Here is a 21357-nt window from a genome sequence, read left to right as displayed (position 1 = left end):
TCATTGTACAGTACTGCTGTTACTGTGTACAACATTCTCCTGGTTCTGCTCACTTCACTTTGCATCAGTTCATGTAAGTCTTTCCAGGGTCCGTCACTTATTTTCAATTTCTAGCTGTGTACTGGCTCATTCTCTACCGCCTATCTCCCCCATTCTCTACCGCGTGTCTCCCCCATCCTCAAAAAACCCTCACTTGATCTTTCCATCCCCTGAACTATATCTCATTTGCTCTTTTGTGGTTGAAGTCCTCTTTTTTCAAATATTTTATTTTTTCCAATTATATATAAAAATTTTAACATTCATTTTTTAAGATTTTTTCCCTTCCTTCCTTTCTGCTCCCTCACGTTGTGAACATTAGTCATGTTATGAAAGAAAACACAAACAAAAAAAAACTCAAGAAAAACAAAGTTTAAAAAGTATGCTTCCATCTGCATTCGGACTCTATCAGTTCTCTCTTTGGAGGTGGACTGTGGCTAAACTTTGTGAAAAGGCTGTCTATAATAGGTGTCTCCTCTTTCTCTCTTCCCATTCTTTTCTTAACCCATTACAATCTGGCTTCCAACATCATCATTCCACCAAAACTGTTCTCTCCAAAGTTATCAATGATCTCTTAATTGCCAAAAACCAGTGGTCTTTTCTCAGTCTTTCTTCTCCTTGACTTCTCTTCAGCCTTTGACACTGTTGATCACCCTCTCTTCCTGGATATACTCATCTCCCTAGGTTTGCGGGACACCACTCTTCTGGTTCTTCTCCTACCTACTGCAAGATTCTTATCTAGATCACTCTCTAACAGCAGATAGGTTAGCACAAGATTCTGTCCCAGAGCCTCTTCTCTTTTTCTTTTATACTACTTAACTTAATGATCTCATCAGCTCCTACAGATTTAATTGCATTAATTATCATCAAATGCTGATAATTCTCAAATCTATCTATCTTATCCCAACCTCTCTGCTGATCTCTAGTCTCAAATCCCATCTTCCTTTCAGACATCTGAAATGGAATATCCAGTCACCATCTTAAACTCAACATGTACAATGCTGAAATCATCATTTTTTCCCCCAACCTTGCTCCCACTGCTATCTTCCCTATTATTGTAATCATTTTTCTAGTCTACTGGGTTTGCAATATGTCGTCCTCAACTCTTTATTATTTTTTTTTCTAATCCTTCATATCTAATCTGTTGCCAAGGCTTATCAGCTTCAAACTGGCAACATCTTTTGGAAATGTCCCCTTCTCTCCTCTGATACTACCATCACTTTGGTGCAGGCTGTCATCACCTCATCCCCTGTACTTTGCAATAGCCTGCTAATGGGCCGGCCTGCCTCGAGTCTCTCCCCACTTCAATCCATCCTTCATTCAGCCAACAAGGTGATTTTGCTAAAATGAGAATCCCACCATATCACTCTCTCCACTCAGTTGAGTACAGTGACAAACTGATCACCTCCAGGTCCTATACAAAACCTCTGGTGTTCAAAGCACTTCATAATCTAGCTCTCCCCTACCTTTCCAGTTGTCTTACACTTTACTCCCTGGCAGGTACTCTTCAATCCAGTGACACTACCCTCCTTGCTGTTCCATCCACAAAACACTCCATCTCTTGGCTTCAGGCATTTTCTCTGGCTGTCCCCTATGCCTGGAATGTTCTCCCTCATCTTCTCCACCTGCTGGCTTCCCTGGCTTCTTTCAAATCTCAAATAAAGTCCCACCTTTTATAGGAAATGTTTCACAATGCCTCTTAATTCTAGTGCCTTCCTTTCTTAATTATTTCATATTTATCCTGTACATAATCTATTTATACATATTTGTTTGTTGTTTCCCCTTGTGGCTTGACTGCATTGTGTCTATTTTTGTATTCTCAGTTCTTAGCACAGTGCCTGGTACATAGTAGGTGCTCAATAAATTTTTTTATTAACTGAATGACCGAAAATGTCCAGAGTTGGGGGATGGAGTGTCTTGAATGAGTAACAGCAAGGTCACTGGCTCACAGAGTACATAGAGAGGAGTACAATGTAAGAAGAATCTAAAAGTATAAGGGGGCCAGGTTATGAAGGTCTTTGAACATAAAACAGGATTTGATATTTGAACCTGGAGGTAATAGGAAGTCACTGGATTTATTATGATGATGCATAATATCACAGTACATACACATACACATAGTGGGCTCTTAATAAATGCTTCTTGACTTGATGTAGAACCTTATGTTTTACAGAGCCCTCAATTAATATTATCTCACTTCTTCCATTCAGTTCTGTTTTAGGTGCTATTATCTCATTTTTTTTTCGGATGAGAAGTCAAATGGCTTATCCAAGGTCAAACACCCAGAAAATATTTAAGGCAGGTTTAGGCCCAGGATCTTGTTGACTCGAAGCACAACATTTTCTCCACTGTATCCTGCTGACTGGTGTAGTGGTATGGGTTTGATCTTGTTTTCTTGAAGGCTATTCTAGTTGAGGGAAAATTCTTACATTTACTATCAACTGTTAGAGGGTTAGAATACCGACCCAGAGTTTGACTCCTTTTCTATCCTACAAGGAACAGTCTAGTCAAGTTTGAAAAGGCTCCTCAAGGGAAGCTTGGCCACCAGTTAATTAAAATATTTTATATATATAACATCTCATGAAGAACTATATCTAAAGGGTTGTAACCAGCATAGATGAAAGGACTAGCTTCACTGATGCAATCACAGATGTTTCAAATTATTGAAGAGTTCAAGGAATAATTTTATTCACTTATTTCTAAATTTAATTTAAATTTATTTCTTAAATAAAAGTCTAAAAGTCCTTTTGTATTATGCCATCATGTAGAATAACCTCAAGATTCTTTTGTCTCTGTTCTTCTTTTGGTTATACAATTATTTTTGGAATTTTGAAATGATTACTTCAGTTTTAGATATTGAGAGTCATTAATTATAAATAAGTACCCAATATCAAAAACTCAGGTCATGGTATTCTGAAACCTGAATTTGAGGGTCATTATGGTGCTATGTTGGCTGGGAAAACATTATTTAAAATTTAATAGTTAAATGAATAAAGTTAATTTTAAAAGTTAGATTTTTTAACCTATATTTTCTACTCTGTACAATTAGCAGGGCACTTTTCTATTAAAATAATTTCTTTAATACATCTGTATGACAAGAAAGAGAAAATTTGATGAGAAGCAAAACTACATCCCTTTAGTATTGACAAAGACAAAAAACAAAAGAAAAGGAGAGCAAATAGTATGCTTTCATCTACATTCAGACTCCAAAGTTCTTTCTCTGGATGTGAATAGCATTTTCCATCATGAGTCTTTTGGAATTGTCTTAAATCCTTGCATTGCTGAGAAGAACTAAGTCTATTAAAGTCAGTCATTTCACAATGTGGCTGTAAACTGTGTACAATGTTCTCCTGGTGCTGCTCACTTCACTCAGCATCAGTCCATACAAGTCTTTCCAGGTTTTTCTGAAGTCCACCTGCTCATCATTTCTTATAGCACAATAGTATTCCATTACATTCATATAGCACAACTTGTTCAGCAATTCCCCAGTTGATGGGCATCCCCTCGATTTCCAATTCCTTGCCTCCACAAAAAGAGCTGCTATAAATACTTTTGTACATGTGTTTCCAACGATCATTTTCAACATTCACTTTTACAAGATTTTGAGTTTCAATTTTTTACTCCCTCTTCTCTCCCCCTTCTTTCTCCCTCCTCCCCTTTCCCACTTTCCCAGGAAGTCATGCAATCTGATATAGGCTATACATGTACAATGGGGCATCTTCTGCTGAGGCACCTCCAGGTGATTCAGCAGAGGCCAGGGAAAATAGGTATCCTCCAGAGGCCAGACCTCCATGGGCTTCAGGCAATTTCTAAGAGTTTTGAGCAACTACAATCTACATTGGTAGAAGGAGGTCCCTCATTGGGAGTCTGAATGAAATCACAGGTCCTGTGCAAGGGAAAACAATCACAAAGCTATAATTAATCATTCTGTATATTGTAGTTCTGACTCTGCTAACTTTGCACTGTATCATTTTGTGTTCCCATAGGTCTCTAGAGTCTTCATATCTAGTGTGAGATCCATGTGGGCTCCCTAGAAGGGAGATGCCCACTCTCTGTCCTTTCTTCTTTTCTCCCCCTTTAGCAGCCTTCTCTAGTCCTTCTTTGTCCTCCTGAAAGGGAGATATATCTGGGAATCCCACGTAGCACCCAGACCCTATCTCTCCTAGGGGATACCCCTGATCGCTGCCCATTGCTTGGGGAGGAGTTTCTATTTTTCAGGTCTTATGCTTCTTATTTTATTTTTAATTTGTAGAACAAAACAAGCATTTTCATAAAAAAATCTCCTTGTCAATAAAGCACTTTGCCATCCCTGGCATTGGTGGCATGCCCCACCCCACCCCCCCAAAAAAAGGCAGGGTATAGAGGGTTGAATTTGGAGGAAGGAAGATCTGATTTCATCTAACCCTGAGGCTTACTGGTTGTATGATCATGAGCAAATCACATTACTTTTCTGAGCTGTCCTCTCCAGATTTATAAAAAGGCCCTTGTATGTAGTATATAGCTTGTGAAACTCAAGTGAGATGATGTATGTAAAGCATTTTAAAATGTTATGTCAAAAATACGTTGTCAGCCATTATAATATCAACAAACATTTATTGAGCTTACTCTGTGCCAGGTAATGGGGTACAGAGTAAAAAATAAATGATTACTGCCTTCAAGGAGCTCTCCTCCTAACGGTAGGGTACTTCTAAATAACTATGTACATACCAAATGCACACAAAGTACATGGAAGGGAATCTCAGTGGGGAGGCCCTAGCATCTGGCAGCAAGGGCAAAGGGCCTTCTGATGAAGGTGGGATTTTATTTGAATTCTCAAGGAAGCCAGATGCCAAGTGGAGGAGGTGAAGAGGGAGTGCATTCTAGCTCTGGAGGGCAGCCAGTACAAAGGCAGAGACTAGGAGGAGAGGAGAGATCAGATGGGAAGAACAGCAAGAAGCCCAAAGAAGCAATTGCTGAGTATGTGAAGGGAAGTAAAATGTGAGAAGAATGGACTTGTGAAGAGTTTTAAGGGCCAGAGAGAACAAATTTTAAAATCTCTAGAATTTTACTTGTTTCTCCAATGAAAGTTTTTTTTTTCTTTACAAAATACTGACTTAACCAGCCCTTCTGGTAGATTGGGACAATAAAACACTAAAATGCTTTAACCACATCTTATCTATCACCAAGGTCATTCAACCCAATCAAAGGATCTAGTAAATATGTAAACTCGAGAATTCAGGAACTTTGTATCTTGAATAGTAAGTACAGCACCTGGTACCTCGTAGGTGATCAATGAATGATTGTTGATTGCCTGATTTGTTTGATTCAAGGCTTTCTAACTAATCCTGACATCACTCTTTTCACTAATCCCATCATACATCTGATTCAGATATGGCTTTATTTCTCACCTCCAAGCCTTTGCCTAAGCAGGTCTGAGTACTGGGAACAAACTGTCTTTGTGCTCTTGGCTAAATTGTAAGGGGCATCATGCTTCCTGGAAGTAGTGTTAGACTTGGAGTCAGAAAACCCAAGCTCAGGCACCTAGCTGCATGGCCCTGGACCAATCAGTTTTTTTCTCAGCCTCAGTTCCTTCCTAAAATGAGGGAGTGGGTCCTCTTAGGTCCTTTCCAGCTCCTTGCTCCTATGACTACTTATCTTCTTCAGAATCCAAGCTCCCTCTTTCTACTGAGGTCTACAGAAAGCCTGCTCACATGTATCATCCCCTCCTATCTATATGAATCTCTACAATTCACAGGCAAAAATACAAGTTTTCCTCTTCTCTCCATTAAAATGTGTTTCCTGTACGGTTAGGAAAGCTGTGTGAATATGCATGCCCATTTTCATTATGACCATCAATTGATGTCTCAACATTGAATCTTATCATAGACTTGGGAAAGGAATTGAGGTCTCTGTTCTTCCAGCTCCATGATTTTATATGGCAGAAAAACAGAAAAGGAGTGGGGATTGTTCATCCGCCCTTCTTGAAGAGGACTAATGACATCAGGAGGGTGATCTTTTGAATTGGATGTAAGTGAGGCAGGCTATGCAAAGTCACCAGTGACTCAAAGGAGAAGGAATCAGGGTTCAGGAAAGCTCTGTTTCAAAAGGAGCTCTCCCTAGAGATTTAATTGTGTTGCAAAGGCAGAGTCATGTTGGTTAGCAGTCTCCGCCTGCCTCGGTGTTGTTTTATTTTTTCCCTTCACTTCCTCTGATAAAAGGCTTTAAACTACACAGTTCAAGTCAGACCAGAGGACTAGAGTCAGGTAGGTAACTCTTCACTCTGGTAATGGTATGAGGGTGGAACCGCATCATCTGGGTTCACACAAAGAACTAAATGGGAAATACCACTTGCCTTTAGCTAAGGGGGCTACTCCCTTTTCTGTTAGTGTTTTAGAGAGATAGAGAAAGAGAAACAGATGTGGGAGAGGCTGGGAGAGAGTCCTCAGGTCAGATGAGAAGCAGAGGGAGCCGGGAGCTGCAGAACTCAGGGAGAGGGGCAGAAAAGGGGTGAGTGGAGTGTGCCGGCAGCTCGGCTTTATTAGAGACCCTTGTCGGATGCTCGGTTCGGGGTGGGAAGGGGGAGGTTGGCCCTCTGGGAGTCTGGAGCGCAGAGGAAGGGAATGATGGATGTAGGGGGTGAGGGACTAGAGGAGGGAGGAGAGCAGGGGAGGAGGTGGTGGGTGGGCTGGGAATGAGTGGGAAATGATCCGAGGGATGCCCGTCATGAGACCTGGTGGTCTTTGGGCGCAAGGATGCCAGAGTGCTATGAGAGCAATTGTGCATGGAAAGATAACGAGCTCAAACAGGAAAAAGAAACTGAAAGTTTAAAAAAAAATAGTGAGTCTCCTTTGGCGGGTTGTCGGCAAAGAGCTCAGGTGGATGGCTGGCTGACAACTTGGAACAGCCGAGCTGGTCTGTCTGAAATTACGCAATCCCCAGTCAAATATCCGTACAAGAAAGAAGCACGTGGGATATGTAATCCAACTCATGCAATAGAAAGAAACTCGTCCAGGATATACCCAGGAAGTGCTTACCAAAGGCTGGAGGATGCAGAGGTTAATTGAACAAGACCAGGGAGGAGAGAGCCCCTACCTCCAGAGGCAACCCATTGCATTCACTTATCTGGGAAAGTTGTGAAATATTTGCTTTCGTTAATGTAGTTCCACGTCTGACTCTTCATGCTCTGTTTGGGGTTTTCTTGGCAAATATACTAGAGTGATCTGCCATTTCCTTCTCCAGCTCATTTTACATATGAGGAAACTGAGGCAAACAGGGTTCAGCGACTTGCCCAAGGCCACTCAGCTAGTTAATGCCCGAGGCCAGATTTGAATTCAGGAAGAGATGGCACTCTATCCACAACACCTTTTTTTTTTCCTTTACCTAGAGCTAAAATCTGCCACTCCAACTTCTAGTCAGTCAACAATTTATTAAAATGCTCACTATGTCAAGACACTGTGCTAACAGCGAATCAAAGAAAGGCAAAAACAGTCCCTGCCCTAAGGAGCTTCCAGACTACTAGAAGAGGTGCCATATAAACAAATATAGAGGATATAATATAGATGAAAGATGAGCTTAGAGAGGAAAGCACTCCAGTCCTGGGGAGGAAGGAAGAAAGAGGGGGGACAGGAAGGGCTCCTGAAGAATGTGGGATTTCATCTGCGTGAAGGGGGGCCTAGGAGATGGAGGGGAGGAGGGAGAGCATTTCAGAACTGGGGTTCACCCAGGAGACTGGGCAAGGACTGACTTTGTTTCTCCACTAGTTCTGAATGGAGCAAGGGTAATGCCTCTTCCAGCTGAATTTGTGTTAAGAGTCCTGGAGAAGGGACCAAAGAAAAGTTATTTGGAGTTAAACAATTCCGCTTTCTTATCCAGGGCAGTCAGAAAGGACCTAAGAAGGCAAGGCAAGGCAGGGCAGGGAAGGGCAGGGGGAGGGAAGAAAAAAGGAAGGAAAACTAAAATTATTTATTGAAAAGGTATTGTGTCCTGTTAGTGAGGCATGTGGAGTGATATGGAATACTCCCTCAAATGGTATAATGTACAGTCCTTGTTAGTAGTACAGGGTTAATATAGTCCAACTGTCCATATGGTTTCATTTATTTTTATTGATTCCTGGAAATCTTGGTATACTCATTCTCCTTTTCCAAGAACAGGCTGTCCTGTAATCTTGGGAATTTTATTGTGCGCCTTTTCTGTCAGGGATAATTAGAGAAAAATAATTCATTCAATGAGACTTGCTCAATCAGAAACAACAAGGGGAAGGAAGTTTCTACAGGTAATTTATTTTCTTAATAGCAGAAATTTCCCCTAATAGTATTTAGGGTTTCTCAAGATTACAGGGAATGAAGAAAGAAAATGTCCACGAAGGATTAGAAGAGAGAAAAAAAGGAACATTATTTCCTTCATTGGTTAATACACTTACAAAATTGATTAATACACTTTATTGGTTAATACCACTTACAAAAATATGCTTACAAAATACACTTACATTGGTTAATACATGGGACTTCCATATTTAATCAGTTCCCAAATCTGGAAGAGAATTTCTTTGTTTAAAACACCAATCAAAACAAAAACAAAAACAAAAAAAAGTATGTCAGGGCACATTAGAAATCACATTGAACTCACAGAGCCCAGATCATGTCTCTTGCCATTAACAATTTGGTTCAGGATTATAAAATCATCATTCCAGATCTGGAAGAGGTCAGCATCTCATTCAACCCCCTTATTTTACAAATGAGGGGACCAAGGACAAGGGAAACTAACTTGTCCAAGCTGACAGAGATCTTAAGTGTCGAAGGTTGGATTTGAACTCATATCCTCTTAACTGCAGAGACATCACTCTTTTCATTGGACCACACTCTTACCAGGTTACCCTGTTCTCAGGGAAGTAGCCTAGTATACTGTAAAGAGCTCTGGCCTTGGAGTCTGGAGAGACTTATGCTTCCAAATTACTTGTCCAGTGCCAAACATCTAGTGGTCATGGTGAAACAAAGTTTACAGATCTCCAGGTAGAGGGGAGCTTGGAGACCGTTTAGGTCAACCTCCTCATTTTAGAGATGAGGACAATAAAGCCCAGGGAGACTGTCACAGGTGCTAAATGTCAGAAACAAATGTGGATTCTCCGATTCCAGTGTTAGACTTAGACCTTCTGCATTTCACTGTTTCCTTTGCGTTCTGCTGAGACACATATAAGCTACGTGACCCTGAGCAAATCCCCCTTAATAAGCCTCAGTTTTCTCATCTGAAAGATGGGAACGATAATACTTGTACCTACTTCACATATTTGTGATAATCAAAAGGAGTTATCTGTATAAGCTGTGAAGCTCTGTCTAATTCTCAGCTATGATTTTCTTTGAGGGCAAAGACTTTCCTTTTTGTCTTTGAATCCTGAAAGTATTGTAGCAGCTTAAGAAAAGCTTGTTGATTGGTTTATTATTGGGGGTGGGGCAGGGGTAATGTTGAGAAGGTAGCAAATAGCATATTGGAATTGAAGTCTGGAGGACCCAAGTGCAAATCCATGACATGGATAAGTCCCCTACTTTTCACATGCCTCTGCCAACTCCCTAGGACATCTCTAGAAAGCTGATTTTTTTTTTTTTTTGCCTTGGAGGGAATTCCCATGCCTGAAGTTTTCCACCTCTGAAGAAAGTGCACATCCTCTACCTTCTGCTATTATAATCCAGCAATGAAGCATTTTGTTATGTGGTCCAGAAAGTGTTCCAACAGCTTTATCTAATATAGCATGCAAATAAGTTAAAATGAACTTCAAGACATTGTAAGACTAAGGATTTCTCAAAGTTATTTTTTTCCCTCTGAAAGGTGACAATATTTGGAATAAGAAAGTGTCTTATTTAAAGGCAGAGCAGTGCATAGACCCAGTTAGGGCAGAGGCAAAAATAATTAAGAGCTGAACATCAAGGTTTGTTTTTGCACAAAAATAAGATAAGGCCAGTTTGTCTTTTGTCAGTCACTCTGTAATTAGAGGGTATTCTTTTTCCCCTTTCCTTAAGGTTTATTGTATGACGTACATCCAAAGCTGCCCTGAGCATGAACCAGATTCTTCAATAATGTCAACAATAATAATAATGGCTAGCATTTATATAATGTTTTAAGGTTTACGAAGCATTTAAATAATATTATCTCATTTGTTCCTCACAATAAATTTGGGAAATAGGTTCTACTTTTATTGCCATTTTACAGATGGAGAGACTGAGGCAAACAGAGGTAAAGTGACTTGCCCAGGGTTATACAGCTCATAAGTATCTGTGGTCAGATTTGAATTTGAGTCTTCCTAACGGCAGTCCCAGTGCTCTGTCCACTGAACCACCTTTAATTTAGCTTTATAGGTTAAAGATCTTAAGGAAGAATTCCTAGTTTGATATAATTTATATTTAACCCCTCCATCCCCAATCTATATAGGTTCAGAATAATATACGTGTGTGAAATCCCAAAATGCTCATCTTCCTGCCCTGTGTTCCTTTCTCCACTGCTTTCTTTGCCAAGGAATGTCTTTCAGCAAATTTCCTCCCCACCCCACTCCCATGTACTTGTTAATATATCTGTTGTGGGAGGGGAGAAGATTGAGAGGTTTCATTTAAAAATATGAAAGTTATTCAATTTATATTGTACTTAACACACAATTAACATGGTTCAATGAAAATATTGTTGGCTTTCTATTCAGAGGACATGGTTTCACATTAGAGCTCTATACTTATTAACATATGGCCTTGTATCATCAGTCAAAGATTATTAAGCACTTGCTATGTGCGAGGCTCTAGGGATAGAGGAAGCTGGGTGATAGAGTAGATAGATGGTTAGATTTGGAGTCAGGAAAGCTTGAGTTTAAATCCAGCCACAGATACTTAACAGTGTGACCCTCTAGTAATTCATTTAACCTGTCTCCTTAATTTCCTCATGTGTAAAATGGGGATACTAACAGCACCTACCTTCCAGGGGTACTATGAGGATCAAATGGGACGTTTGTAAAGTGCTTAGCAGAATACCTGGCATATAGTAGGTGCTTGCTATTTTTTTTTTGTTTGGCAGTTATTAAAGATGGGAAATGAGCAAGAATGACAAGTCAAGGAAGACTCTATTTTTGCAAAAAAGGGTGACAGGAAGGAAAACTGGTGCCTTTGAGAGAAATAGGGAAGTTCAGAAATACATTGAAGGTTTTTTTTTTTTCTTTGAGGTTCCTAAAAGTGAAATGATCTACTTTGGATTAGACAGAAAATTAAGGACAGAACTAGGGTATGAATAGACATCTTAGCCCCAGCCTGGTGCCTTTCCCTCTATAGCCATATTGCTTCTCCCTCTACATGGACATATAGCAAAATGTTTCCAAGAGAGAAAAGTGTGGTTTAGAGTAAAGAGCAGTGAGTGCATTTAGTCTCAGAACAACTACGTCTGAGCTCCAGTTCTTTCACTTACTAGTTGGGCGATCTTGGGCAAATCGCTTCTTTCTCTGGGCTTTGATTTATTTTTTTAATCTTATTTAATATTTTATTTTCCTAGTTACATGTAAAATAACAATTTTAATATTCTTTTTTAATTGAGTTCCAAATTCTCCCCCTCCCTCCTTTTGTCCCCTCATTGAGAAGGCAAGCAATTTGACATAAGTTATGCATGTATAATCACGCAAAACACATTTCCACGTACGTCATTCTGTAAGGTGTGTTTACTGCTTTCCTATAGTGTGCACCGGTTTGTGAGCAACCACGAGCATTCTTTTCAACCCCAGAAATGTGACCAGGGTCTCTGCTCCCCTGCCGAAAGCTCAGCTGTACTAGTGCTTCTTCTTGCGCTGAGACTAAGACCCAGAACTGCAACCTTCCAAGTATAGGCAGTGCAACAAAGTCCTTTTCCTGGTGCCAGCAAAAGGACCCCTGTAACTCTCCTTCTGAACCATCATCCAATCCCTTTACCATCTGTGAGCTGAGAGGTCTAGACACCACCACTGATGTCACTGATTCATTCATCCTGAAGCCTGCTTCTGGTTTTCTGGGGTCCAATCTGCCCTGGCATGGCCTGTGCTGAACTGCACTCCTCTTTTACCTGTTGCAACAGACCTTCTCTGCCAACCTTCTAAGTTTTCACAGGCTTCTGGTTTTTTGTGAATTCTGCCGCTCTAGAATTTATTTACAGTCATTATTTAAAGGCATTTGGAGTGGATTGGAGGAGAGTTCAGGTGAGTCCCTGCTTTTCCTCCACCATCTTGGCTCTGCCTCTGAGGGTTGAGTTTTGTGGAAAAGAAGGATGCTGTTCTGGACAAACTTGATTTGAGATGCGTTCAGAGCATCTGATACAAAATATCTAATAGGCAGTGGGTGATGAAAACCCAAGGATGGATCTGTAGATCTGGGAATTATCAGCAAAGAAATAACTGGACACAGGAATCTTATGAGGTCACAGAGAAGAGAAGATGGCCCAGGGCAACGTTTGGGCGTTTACTCACAGTTAGGGAACAAAATATGGATGATGATCCAGCAAGGGAGACCGAGGAGAGGGTGGTCAGTAGTATCCGAAGCTGCAGGTGTTCAAGCAGCAAGATAATTGAGAAAAAGGGTCAGCTGATTTGGGAACTGAAAATCATTGATCAATTGAGGAGAGCAGTTACAATTGAGTGATGAAGTCAGGAAACAGACTTCCTGAGATTGAGGAGAGAAGCAAATGGAGGCAATGAGTGTAGCCCTCTTTTTCTAGGAGTGTGGTTGTGAGGAGGAAGAGAGACAGAGGGAGATAGTTTGAAGGAAGGATACAGCCACTATCACTATGGCATCATCCTTTTTAACGTTCATCATGATTGTGCTTGATTAAGTTCATAAATAAAAGGAAAAAAATAATGCATGCTAGTTTCTTTTTGTGGGCTTTTGGGATAACCTGTTCTTTGTAAGACTAAATAGATTATAAAAGCATTTTCTTTACTTTGTTGTCAGGAAAACAGCCTATGTGAAATGACTCATGTCTAGTGGAAAGGAAGTCCTAAAGAATAACCAGTTTTTTGGGTGGAAGAGACCTTTGTTCTAGTTAATGACCTCACTTGTCTATGAAGTCACATACTTAGGAAGATTTGAAAGAACTTATTCTGCATCTTCAGGTTTGGGGAAAATTGGAACAATGTTAAAGTCTTCCCTAGCTACCTCAGCTGGCATTAATGTTTGGTTTTCAAAGTTAAATCTGTTAAGAATGGGATTCTTGAGGGGCAGCGAGGTGGCACAGTGGATAGAGTGCCAGCTCTGGCATCAGGAGGATGTGAGTTCAAATCTAGGCCTCACACACTTACAAGCTGTGTGACCCCGGGCAAGTCACTTGATTTTTTTTGCCTCAATTTCCTCATCTGTAAAATGATCTGGAGAAGGAAATGGCAAAACCACTCCAGTGTCTTTGTCAAGAAAACCCCCAATGGGGTCACAAAGAGTCATACATGACTGAACAACAATGACAAAAATTGGATTCTTTACTTTCTTTTTTCTTAACCCAGCCCCCCCACCATATCTAATCATTCTACCTCCAAAATAATAATGATAATAAATAAGTTAGTTCATAAGCATTTATTAAAGTATGTGCCAGGTGTTGTGCTAAGTGCTGGAGAAACACAAAAAAAGGCAAAAGATAATCCCTGATCTTGGTCAGCTCGCAGTCTAAGGAAGGGAGACAATATGTACAGAATTACGTACAAGCAGGATATATACAAGATAAATTGTAAATATCAGAGGGAATGAACTAATATATTACAGAGGTTAGGGAAAAAGTTATTTTAGAAGGTAAGATTTTAGCTGGGTCATGAAGGAAGCCAGGGAATCCAGGAGACAAAGATGAGAAGTGAGAAGCAGTAAGTGAAAATGCCTGGAGTCTGAAGATCGAGTATGATGTGAGAACAACAAGGAAACTAGAGTTATTGGAGCACAGAGCACTTGGGGTGGGAGTCTAAGGTGTAAGGCTTAAAAATAGAAGGGGACCATGTTATATGTCCTCTGTCAAATGGAGGACTTTATTTTGATCTAGAGATAATAGAGGACCACTGGAATTTATTGAATAAGGGGTCCACATGGTCAGATCTTCGCTTTAGAAAGATCAATTTGACTGCTGAAAAGGGGATAGACTGGGGTGGGGAAAGACTTGATGCCCTCAGACCAACCACCAGTCTATTGCAATACTCCAGGTATGTGGTGATGAGGGCCTGGACTAGAGTAATAGCAGTGTCTGAAGAGATAAAGGGGCACCTGAATTAATAGGACATAGTAACATATTGGAAAGGGTAGAGGGTGGTGTGAGAAAGTGAAGGGTTGAGGATGACACCTAGATTGAGGTCCTGGCTGACTAGGAAGATGATGGTATCCTTGACGGTAATACTTGTTTACTAATTACTTCTCCAAGGTTGTAAGATTTGCCTTGGCAAGGGGAAAGGCCTTCTCATCATAATGAAACAGAAGTGATGGAAGAGATAAGGTCGGAAGGCAAATATTTGAGTAATGTGCCATGAGGAGGGGAGAAGAAAGAATTCTTGGCAAATGGCCTCAGTGTTTTCGTATCTATTCTGTTCTATCAGTTATTCTCATGCTCCTGCTCATTTTATTCATCAGTTTATAAGTTATAAAGTACTTTATGAACTTTCAAACACCATAAAAATAAGTACAGGTAATTATCAGTCTGATTCACCATAAATCATGAAAAATACATGAAGAATAGAAGGGTTTCCATGGATTCAAACATATCCTGTTCCTTCATCACATGTTGCCCTCAGGGTTGCCAATGAGAACTATGCAGTCCTGCCTTTACTGGACACGTTTCTGTGGTATCAATCCAATCCTCCTGTCTGTCTTTTCCTCAAACTCTCTCCTTTCCAAAGTGATCCCTATGTAATCTGATAATTCAGTCTGTTGGGAATGGCAAACTAGTGATGTCCTTCTCTCGTTTCTAGGTAGCATGTGTATATTTAACACTGGCCTTCTGGAGATAATCTACAAATGTGCGTTTACTCCTACGAAATTACTGTAATAGTTTAATTTTAATCCAGGTATGAGATTATTCTGTGCCATTACAGATAGGCAGAAAATCATAGGATTTTTATGCTGGAAGGGACTTTAAAGATTAGTTTTTGATCATTTTATAGATGAAGCAACTCAGAGAAGGTGAATTGCGTACAACTATTAAGTGGCAGGCTGAGATCTTATGCTGATATTTTCCAAATTCATCTCATTTCTACTACAAGACATTAGAGATATTTTGGAGCTGGTTGGTTCTTGTGACATCATCATATCACACTAATTACAGAGGTATACTCATCTGGCAAACCACATATGGATAATTAATCCTTGTCCTGATGAATTAATCAAGGCAAACCTTTCCTGAGAAATTTTCATGTTTTAGGATAGAAATTCTTTCATCTTGGAAATTTAGCAGCAGGTCAATTTAATGAGCATTTACTGAATGCTTACTGAAGTATCTAGCACTGTGCTAAGTACTGCGGGAGGTATCAATATAGCATGAAATATGGTTCATACTGTAAAGGAAATTAGAATTGTACATTGTTAAAGTAGAACGTAACCCAGAAGACAACTAGCTCAAACCATACCTGAATAATAATTCCCTCCACAAATATCTGGCAAGAGACTTTATTGGAAGGTATACAGTGAGAGAGAACTCACTGTAATTCCGTCATCCTGTTCTACTTTCAGATAGCAGAAACTATGTGGGCACAGATGGCCTTTAGTGGATAAGCCAAGTTTGAGTTTCTGTTCCTTCAATCTGTTAACTTTCATATTCAGATTGAAGATTAAATTTTCAACGATTCCAATTAATAAAGATAGGACATTTTTTTCATTTTTACCTCATTATCATGATAGGGAACTCTACGTTGGCTTTTCTCCATGTCACTTGAGAATGAGTTGAAGGAAGTGGGGAAAATTAACCTAGAGAAGAGAAAATGGAGTGGAGGGGCAGGGGAAAATAGAAAGAGGGAAATATTCCTATCTTCATATATTTGTGAAAGTGTCACATAGAAGGAGATGACATTTATTTTCTTTGGCCACAGAGGAAGAGAATTATTGAAGATTGGTAGAAGATTTAGGGAGGAAGGTGTTAGCTCATTATAATGAAAAATTTCCCAATTATCTGCCAAACAATAGTGGAAGCTGCCTTCTAAGGTGGTTATTTCCTCATTAGGAATGTTTAAGCATAGACTCAATGATCATTTACTGGGGATTATCACAGGGGGGAATTCTTTTTTGAAGCAGGGGATAGGACAAAAGGTCTTTGTGTAGTGTGGTTGGACTAGATGGCCTTGGGTCCCTTCCAATTGTAATATTCAGCACTTTTCTGCAGTGCAGTTCTGTGCTTCTCTGAATTTAGATCGGTGGCTAGTTAACTAAGTTAGATATTCCTCTATATTACAAGTAACTTCTTCCTATCACACAGCTACAGACTGTAACCTCACTGCAGCCAACCATCTCTAATATGTGTGTCATTGGTTGCCACGAGGTATGGATGAAAAGAATAATAATGAGCTACACAGGTCCATTATCATAGAAAGAAAATAATTCAAAGTATATTTTCTATTGTTGAAAGGTCCACTCTTCCTTTCCTATATGAAGGACGTTACATTCTTTCATAGGAGCACAAAACTTTCTTCTGCTTTCCTCCAAGGTTCTCTCAGGCAGGTGTTCTTAATTTTTTTTCTATGTGTGTTGTGAACTCTTTTGACAATTTAGTGAAGGTCATGGACCATTCTCAAAATGTATTCTTTTTAATCATATTTGAAGGAAATACTACATTTCCTAGTGAAAATATTAAAAAAAAAAGATTTTTTTCCATTCCAAGTTCATGAAATCCCTGAAATCTGACCATGGACCCCAATAATCTTATAGATCTGTGAGCTCATCGATGGAATTACTTTTCCATTTTTTCAGATTACATTCCATTGTGGCTCTTATTGTCCTCTCAGTACTAAGGTCCACTGAACATGCTAATAGCCTTTTCTATTGTGCTTAGCATTGCATAGAAACACTTGGGTTGTTTGTTCACCATCTAAGGACCTCTTGTCTTTTTCTTGATCCACATCCCTTTGATATCTTCTATTCTGATGCTTGCACACAATTCATTATTGGTAAGATGATGTCCTATTTCCAAATGCCATGCCATTTAGTTCATCCCTGACCCTTATTTTATAAATGACCACTCTGTACTTGTACAATATTGCCACCATTATTACAAGATCATACTTACTTCTGGCCTTCATCCCATTTCTGACCCTTGCTTGTCTTTCGAAAATCTATGTTATTGGATGAGTTCCATGTGCGTCCATATCCTAATCTCTGGACAATTTCTCCCTTTCCCTGTCATCAAAATTGTTTTTCTTTCTGTCTTGAAAATCTCATTCAGAAAAGTTTCTCCTCTCTCTTAATCTTAAGTTCCCTTGAAAAACTTTAATCCATGGAATACTGCCTCCTCTCTAAACCTTTTTGAAATCTTCACATCCAAAAACCAGTGTACATTTCAGTAGATTTTTCATTCCTCTCCCACAGATTCTAAAATGAATGGTCACCTCCATTCAAGGTTCCCACCATTTCTACTTGAATAACCAATTTATCTTTGGTAAATTTCAGTCCAAGGACCAGAGTTCAATTCCTGACTTTGCTACAGCCAACTTACATGGTTGACTACTTTTAACTCTCTGGGCCTCAGTTTCTTTATCTTTAAAATAAGTGGGGGTTGGACTAGATACTCTTTTAAGTCCCTTATAGTTCTATGTATTTTGAATCCAGATTTCTGGGCAGCTAGGTGGTGCCAAAGGCATAAAGCACTGGGCCTAGAGTCAGGAAGACTCATCTTCCTGAGTTCCAATCTGGCCTCAGACACTTACTAGCTGTATGACCCTGGGTAAGTCTCTTAACACTGCTTGCCTCAGTTTCCTCATCTGAGAGCTGGAGAAGGAAATGGCAAACCACTCCAATGTCTTTGTCAAAAATTCCCCAAATGGGGTCATGAAGAGTTGAACACAACTGAAATCGCTTAACAACAAAAACAACGTGAACCCAGACTATGGCCTTTAGATCTTGAAGAAGACAGATAAGTGTTGGAGAAATAATCTGTCTTCTCTCTTCCTGCTCTGAAATGAGAAAGCTCTGAGTTGCTAAATTCAGTAAGTTGGACCCAAGAGTTTGGTAAATCTGACAGTTCAGGAGGATATAGCATGCATGGAAAGAATGTGTATTTTGTGTATGTGCACATGTGTGTGTTTGTGTTTAATTTTTTTTTTCTTTTAAATGTCTCCCCTAAGGTAATTAAGGTCTTCTGTTTATATAGTAGTATTTCTAGATATATGATTTTCCTATCCCTAGCTAACATGCTACTACCTTCCTTGGCAGTCTTTTAACTGTTAACAACTGTTAACATTGTCTTTTAACAAAAAGTCAATAAATGGAGGAATTGAGGGTGGGGAGAGACAAGCAGACTGGGAAGGGAGTTCAGGTTTTTACAGAAAAGTTAGTACTCTTGTAATGTTACTGAAATCCACAGCTGTCTTTCATCCTACAGTTCATGCAAAGGACTGAGGGCCAGTTTCCTGAAAAGAGGATGTGGGGGCAGATTTATTTATTCTGAGAAATACTCTTACGAAACAGAGAAGTTAATTGTAGGGTTGTACCAGTCTGTAACTTGATGCTGGAAACATCGCACAATTGTCAAACCTTTAATGCAATAGGGAAATGAAAAATCAAATTTCAGCTGCCAGTTACTCAGTACCCAATTACTAAATCTTTATAGTAATACATAGTGTAAGGATCTGTACTATTAAAACAAGACAAAAGAAAGTCACAGAATCTCATGAGCTGGAAAGAACCTCAGAAGTTCTCTTGTCCAACCAGTTACCTGTATAGGAATTTCCTCTTGAGCATTCCCCTAATAATTGTCATCCAGTCTTCACTTAAAGGCTTCAAGTCAAGAATAATTCACCACCTACTAAGGCAGCGTGTACCATTTTTGGATGACTGTAATTATTTCTTCAGTTTGCATCCCTGTTCCTCGTTCTATCGTCTGGATCCAAGCAGAACTCAGGATAGCTCTTCAAATCCACCTCTCATGTCCCTGCCAAGTCCTCTCTTCTCCAAGCTAAACAATTTGTTTCTTAAGCTGATGCTTATACAGTATGATTTTCCTTACTATAGTGGTCATTTTCCTCTGGATATTCTCCAACTTGTTGGTGCCTTTCCCAAAATTAGAAAGATACAAAAAAGGAAGGGGTTTTTTTAGTTCCTTTTTTAATCTACTCTTAAAAATGATTTCAGAATTCTCATAGAGATATTAAAATATTTCCTTTTGATTGCTGTTCAGAGGATAAAGCCTGAATTCTGACCCAATTTGAACCATCAAAACAGTTGAGTACTTCTTCCTGAATATTCTAAGTGGTTATTTATATCAAATGCATTCCCCAAAGATTGGAAATATGATGGTGCTCTGTCATTTATATTCTTTAAACCTATTTTCAGCAAGTAGATTTTATGGGTCACCTTATCTTGGTGGCCTCATCTTTCAAGTTCAATCTTTTATGCTAACTTTCCGCTGGTTTCCCCAATCTAAAAATCTCAGTGCTACAAGAGCCTCATTTTCTGCCTGACTCCTCATTTTCTTTAAGGAAATCATTTACTGTCTCTAGTTTATAGGCTTTCTTCTGACATCCAAAGAGTCAGCAAGGGGAAGGGTCCTGAACAATCCATTCAAATTCCATTTTAAATGAGTTAAACTCGTTAGGGCCTTTATTTTCTGAGGCAAATTTCTACAAACTTCATTGGAAGAGGGGATCGATGAATCACAGGAAAGGACCTTGGAGATTATTGTCCAGCCTCCAATCTACAATGAGAAAGTAGCACATTTATATTTGAATGACTTTGGTTAAATGTGATAAGAGGACCACAGATCTGGAAAGTAACCTTAGAGGCCATCTCATTTATAGATGAAGAAACTGAGGCCTGTGGAGGTTAAATGATGTGGTCTAGGTCACAAAGGTAGGAGTTGACCAAATCAGCTAATCTTGTTTGTTAATGGATAATATGATCATCATATTTATTACTAAAGTTTTGTTGTTGTTGTTCAGTCATGTCCAACTCTTTGTGTCCCCATTTAGGGTTTTCTTGGCAAAGGCACTAGAGTGGTTTGCTATTTCCTTCTCCCACTCATTTTACAGATGAGGAAACTGAGGCAAACAGGGTTAAGTGACTTACCCAGGGTCACACAGCTAGGAAATGTCTGAGGCCAGATTTGAACTCAGGAAGATGAGTCCTCCTGACTCCAGACTGGCACTGTATCCACTGTGCTACTTAGCTGCCCTTTACTAAATAGACACCGACAATTATAGAAAGCTAGACACATAATATGTTAGATATGTAAAAGGACATAGAGGTCTCTTAAATTATTGGTGAAATAATGAGCCTGATTTTCCTAAGTGACTTGTTAAACGAGTCTTATATATAGTATGAAAGAAACCAAAGAAGCCTCTCATGCGAGGACTTAACATACTCAACTTTTTGTTAGCTATGCCCTGTCTGCTCTGTGGATTAACACCAACATAACCGAATTCCAACTCACTATCCCATCGCACCGATCATGCTTTTGACCTTCCCTGCCCCAGACTATGAATCATAAATTTGTCGATTTATAGAGAGTTTTCTTCACAGAGGATGTTCTATATATACTTCTCTCCTCTTTTTGGTATTTAAAGCTCTTTCTAATCTGATCCTTTCCTCCATTTCCTATCTTCTTGTACTTGACCTTGCTCCTGGTATTCAGCCATCCTGCCCTACAGGCTAACCATTTAGCACAAATGAAATTCCATCTCCCATCTCCAACCTTTTGCATTGACTTTCCCCCATCCCTGGAATGCATTCGCTTCTTGCTCAGCTAAATGCAATCTTCTTCAAGAAATCGTTCCTGAGACCTGCTAATGCACTCTTTCCAAAAACTGTTTTGAATTTATTTTCTGCCTCAGACACTTGCTAGCTGTGTGACCCTGAACAAGTCATTTAACCACTCAGCCTGTTTCCTCATCTGTAAAATGGAGTTAGTAATAGCACCTAACTCACAGTGTTGTTTTGTGGTCAGTGAGATAATATGTGAAGGTTTTTGCAAACCTTAAAGTGCTATATAAATGCTAGCTAATATATTATTATTATAATATATTATAATAAAATAATATATTATTATCATTATGTATATTATTCTTACATGTGTACCTCTTGTCTCCTCTTTCTCCCCCTCTCTCTCCCTCTCTCTCTCTCCAATGTACATATACATATACATATATATACATGTATATATATATATGTATACATATATATATATATATATATA

General features: G+C 39.4%; 1 protein-coding gene across 4 annotated transcripts in view; it reads left to right on the top strand.

Moving 5' to 3' along the window:
* Positions 1-6051: 6051 nt before the first annotated feature.
* The window catches only part of PLSCR1 (phospholipid scramblase 1), a 65233-nt gene continuing 49927 nt past the window's right edge, over positions 6052-21357 (top strand). For 2 of the 4 annotated variants that reach the window (XM_027875689.1, XM_027875687.1), the window contains exon 1: positions 6052-6278. The gene's annotated coding sequence lies outside the window, so the exon portion shown is untranslated. Of the gene's footprint in view, positions 6279-6445; positions 6523-21357 lie in introns of those variants that run through there. The other 2 variants (XM_027875688.1, XM_027875690.1) reach the window with 2 other exon arrangements.

Source organism: Vombatus ursinus, unplaced genomic scaffold, assembly GCF_900497805.2.
Source record: "Vombatus ursinus unplaced genomic scaffold, bare-nosed wombat genome assembly UNPS02014810.1, whole genome shotgun sequence".
NCBI classification, from domain to species: domain Eukaryota; kingdom Metazoa; phylum Chordata; class Mammalia; order Diprotodontia; family Vombatidae; genus Vombatus; species Vombatus ursinus.
This window is presented reverse-complemented; position numbering and strand designations above follow the sequence as displayed.